The sequence below is a fragment of the Hemiscyllium ocellatum genome, chromosome 5 (assembly GCF_020745735.1).
Source record: "Hemiscyllium ocellatum isolate sHemOce1 chromosome 5, sHemOce1.pat.X.cur, whole genome shotgun sequence".
NCBI lineage: Eukaryota > Metazoa > Chordata > Chondrichthyes > Orectolobiformes > Hemiscylliidae > Hemiscyllium > Hemiscyllium ocellatum.
This window is the reverse complement of record NC_083405.1, coordinates 118,838,609-118,844,018: the sequence shown is the minus strand read 5'-3', so window position 1 is coordinate 118,844,018 and position 5,410 is coordinate 118,838,609.

The following is a 5,410-nucleotide window of genomic DNA, read 5'->3' as shown; positions in this document are numbered from 1 at the left end:
GCTACCGCAGCTCGGGGGGATTTAAACTAATAAGGTGGGGGGTGGGATCCAGGGAGATAGTGAGGAAAGAGATCAATCTGAAACTGGTACACTTGAGAAAAGAAGCAAGGAGAACAATGTAGGACTGATAAATTAAACTACGTTTATTTCAAGTAAAAAGTGAGATCTGCAGATGCTGGAGATTAGAGCTGAAAATGTGTTGCTGGTTAAAGCGCAGCAGGTCAGGCAGCATCCAAGGAACAGGAAATTCGACGTTTCGGGCAAAAGCCCTTCATCAGGAATGAGGAAAGTGTGTCCAGCAGACTAAGATAAAAGGTAGGGAGGAGGGACAAATGCAAGAGGCCTAACAGGGAAGGCAGATGAACTCAGGGCATGGTTAGGAACATGGGACTGGGATATCATAGCAATTACAGAAACATGGCTCAGGGATGAACAGGACTGGCAGCTTAATGTTCCAGGATACAAATGCTACAGGAAAGATAGAAAGGGAGGCAAGAGAGGAGGGGGGAGTGGTGTTTTTGATAAGGGATAGCATTACAGCTGTACTGAGGGAGAATATTCCTGGAAATACAAACAGGGAGGTTATTTGGGTGGAACTGAGAAATAAGAAAGGGATGATCACCTAATTGGGATTGTATTATAGACTTACTAATAGCCAGAGGGAAATTGAGAAACAAATTTGTCAGGAGATTTCATTATCTGTAAGAATAATAGGGTGGTTATGGCAGGGGATTTTAACTTACCAAACATAGACTGGGATTGCAATAGTGTTAAGGGTTTAGATGGAGATGAATTTGTTAAGCGTACAAGAAAGTTTTCTGATTCAGTATGTGGGTGCACCTACTACAGAAGGTGCAAAACTTGACCTGCTCTTGGGAAATAAGGCAAGACAGGTGACTGAGGTGTCAGTGGGAGAGCACTTTGTGACCAGTGACCATAATTCTATTAGTTTTAAAATTGTGATGGAAAAAGGTAGATGAGATCTAAAAGTCAAAGTTCTAAATTGGAGAAAGGCTAATTTTGACTGTTTTATGCAAGAACTTTCAAAAGCTGATTGGGGGCAGATGTTTGCAGATAAAGGGAACATTGAAAAATGGGAAGCCTTCAGAAATGAGATAACAAGAATCCAGAGAAAGTATATTCCTGTTAAGGTGAAAGGAAAGGCTGGTAGGTATAAGGAATGCTAGATGACTAAAGAAATTGAGGGTTTGGTTAAGAAAAAAAAGGAAGCATATGTAAGGTATAGAGAGGCTAGATCGAGCGAATCGTCAGAAGAGTATAAAGGCAGTAGGAGTATTCTTAAGTAGGAAATCAGGAGGGCAACAAAAGGAACATCAGATAGCTTTGGCAAATAGAGTTAAGGAGAATCAAAGGGTTTTTACAAATACATTAAGGACAAAAGGGTAACTAGGAAGAGAATACGGCCCCTCAAAGATCAGCAAGGCAGCCTTTGTGTGGAGCCACAGGAGATGTGGGAGATATTAAATGAGTATTTTGCATCAGCATTTACTGTGGAAAAGGACATGAAAGATATAGAATGTAGGGAAGACATAAAATACCCATATTACAGAGGAGAAAGTGCTCGATGTCTTGAAATGTGCAGAAGTGGATAAATCCCCAGGACCTGATCAGGTGTACCCTCGAACTCTGTGGGAAGCTAGGGAAATAATTGCTGGGCCCCTAGCTGAAAAATTTGTATCATTGATAGTCACAGAAGACTGAAGATTGGCAGATGTGGTACCACTATTTAAGAAAGGTGGTAAGGACAAGCCAGGGAACCATAGACCAGTGAGCCTGACGTCAGTGGTGAGCAGGTTGTTGGAGGGAATCCTGACTGGCAAGATGTACATGTATTTGGAATGACAAGGACTGATTAGGGATAGTCAAAATGGCTTTGTGCGTGGGAAATTATGTCTCACAAACTTGATTGAGTTTTTTGAAGAAGTAACAAAGAGGATTGATGAGGGCAGAGCAGTAGACATGATCTATATGGACTTCAGTAAGGTGTTCAACAAGGTTCCCCATGGGAGACTGATTAGCAAGGTTAGATCTCATGGAATACAGGGAGAACTAGCCATTTGGATACAGAACTGGTTCAAAGTTGGAAGAAAGTAGGTGGCGGTGGAGGGTTGTTTCTCAGACTGGAGGCCTGTGACCAGTGGAGTGCCACAAGGATCGGTGCTGGTTCCACTACTTTTCATCATTTACATAAATTATTTGGATGTGAACACAGTAGGCATAGTTAGTAAGTTTGCAGATGACACTAAAATTAGAATTGTAGTGGAGAACGAAGAAGGTTACCTCAGATTACAACTGGACCTTGATCAAATGGGCCAATGGGTTGAGGAGTGGCAGATGGAATTTAATTTAGCTAAATGCAAAGTGTTGCGCTTTGGGAAAACAAATCTTAGCAGGACTTATACACTTAATGACAAGGTCCTAGGGAATGTTGCTGAACAAAGAGGCCTTGGAGCGCAGGTTCATAGTTCGTTGAAAGTAGGATAATGAAACAGGCGTTTGGGATGCTTTTCTTTCTTGGTCAGAGTATTGAGTTTGGGAGTTGGGAGATCATGTTGCGGCTGTACAGGATGTTGAGATTAGAGTGGTGCTGGAAAAGCACAGCAGGTCAGGCAGCATCCGAGGAGCAGGAAAATCGATGTTTTAGGCAAAAGCCCTTCATCAGGAATAGAGGCAAGGTGCCTGCAGAGTGGAGAGATAAATAAGAGGAGGGTGGGCGTGGAGCAAAAGTAGCATAGAGTACAATATGTGAGTGGGGGGTGGGGATGGAGGTGATAGGTCAGATAGAGGCTGGGGGATGGTAGCAAAGAGGTTAAAAACAAGGACTGCAGATGCTGGAAACCAGACTCTAGATTAGAGTGGTGCTGGAAAAGCACAGCAGGTCAGGCAGCATCCGAGGAGCAGGAAATCGACGTTTCGGGTAAAGCCCTTCATCTGGAAGGTAGCAAAGAGTACAATGGGTGAATGGGGGTGGCGATGAAGGTGATAGGTCAGAGACGAGGGTGGAGTGGATAGGTGAAAAGGAAGATAGGCAGGTAGGACAGATCATGAGGGCGATGCTGAACTGGAAGGTTGGAGCTGGGGTGAGGTGGGGGAAGGGGAAATGAGGAAACTGGTGAAATCCAAATTGATGCCATGGGGTTGAAGTGTTCCGAGGGAAAAGATGAGACGTTCTTCCTCCAGGCGTTGGGTGGTGAGGGAGCAGCGGTGGAGGAGGCTCAGGACCTCCATGTCCTCGGCAGTGTGGGAGGAGGAGGTGAAATGTTGGGCCACAGGGCGGTGTAGTTGATTGGTGTTGGGTATCTCGGAGATGTTCCCTAAAGTATTCTGCGAGGAAGCATCCAGTCTCCCCAATGTAGAGGAGACTGAATCGGGAGCAACAGATACAACAAATGATATTGGTGGATGTGCAGGTAAAACTTTGATGGATGTGGAAGGCTCCTCTGGGCCTTGGATGGAGGTGAGGGAGGAGATGTGGGCACAGGTTTTGCAATTCTTGCGGTGGCAGGGGAGGGTGTCAGGAAGAGAGGGTGGGTTGCTGGGGGGCATGGACCTGACCAGGTAGTCACGGAGGGAATGGTCTTTGCAGAAAGCAGATGTGATTAGGCCACTATTGGAATTTTACGTCCAATTCTGGTCTCCTTCCTATTGGAAGGATGTTGTGAAATTTGAGAGGGTTCAGAAAGGATTTCCAAGGATGTTGCCAGGGTTGGAGGGTTTGAGCTATAGGGGAGGCTGAATAGGCTGGGGCAATTTTCCCTGGAGTGTTGGAGGCTGAAGGGTGACATTAAAGAGGTTTATAAAATCACAAGGGGCATAGATAGGGTAAATAGACAAAGTCTTTTTCCTGGGGTGGGGGAATCTAGAACTAGAGGGCATAGGTTTAGGGTGACAGGGGAAAGATAAAAAAGGGACCTAAGGGGCAACTTTTTCATGCAGAGGGTGGTGTGTGTATGGAATGAGCTGCCAGAGGAAGTTGCGGAGGCTGGTACAACTGCAACATTTAAGAGACATCTGGATGGGTATATGGGCCAGGTGCTGGACTAGATTAGGTTGAATATCTGGTCGGCATGGACGAATTGGATCGAAGGGTCTGTTTCCTTGCTGTACATCTCTATGACTCTACAGTTTGTTCTGCTATGATGTGTGTTTTGTTAATGTGAATTGGCTGTAACGCAATTGACAAATTGGGGACATCGCTTGTAAACCGCCAACTTTTAAACGTGTGATGGCTGTAACAAGATTACATCGGCAACACTTGAAGCATTATTTCTAAAGCGTGATTTTTCTATACCATGGGGGTGTACAAGATTGCAACCGTAGCGTTATAGAACTATCAGTAACTGCGGATGCAGGAAATCAGAAACAAAAACAGAAATACCTGCAAAAGGTCAACAATGGGTGGCACAGTGGTTAGCACTGCTGCCTCACAGTGCCTGAGACCCGGGTTCAATTCCCAACTCAGGCGACTGACTGTGTGGAGTTTGCACGTTCTCCCCGTGTCAGCGTGGGTTTCCTCCGGGTGCTCCGGTTTCCTCCCACAGTCCAAAGATGAGCGGGCCAGGTGAATTGGCCATGCTAAATTGCCCGTAGTGTTAGGTAAGGGGTAAATGTAGGGGTATGGGTGGGTTGCGCTTCGGCGGGTCGGTGTGGACTTATTGGGCCGAAGGGCCTGTTTCCACACTGTAATCTAAATCTAATCTAAATGTGGCAGCATCTGCAGAGAGAAATCAGAGCTAACATTTCAGGTCCAGTGACCCTTCCTCAGAACACAGGGGAGGGTCTAAAGAAGGTTCCACAGATGTATCATTGGACTTGAAAGTTAACTCTGATTTCTCTGCACAGATGCTGACAGACTTGCTGAGCTACTCCAGCAATTTCTGATCTTATTTCTGCTTTCTTAACCACTTTATTTACCTGCTTTGCTGCTCTCATGCTCTGCTACTGACTTTCTACACGTTCTGCCTGCCTCCCACATTCCCAGACTGTCTGTAATTCCTGAGGAAGGACTCATTCCCGAAACGTCGATTCCCCTGCTCCTTGGATGCTGCCTGGCCTGCTGCGCTTTTCCAGCAACACATTTTTCAGCTCCGATCTCCAGCATCTGCAGTCCTCACTTTCTCCTGTCTGTAATTCACACAAGGTCACCTCACCCTGTCAAATAATCTCTGTGTCACCACTTTGCACCTCGATTTTATTATCAGCCTTCATGCGGGGGGAGGGGGAGGGGGCGGACGAGTAAAGAGTAGATGGTGCGTGCATCTCATGATGCTGTGACGGGAGGGTGTGCTTTGTCCTCCTCTTCCTCCTTCTCTAGAAAGGGACTGTGCACTGAATGGTGTGTCCTGAACGTCATATGGCCCGTTCAGACTGCGATTGGCTCCAGTCGTCT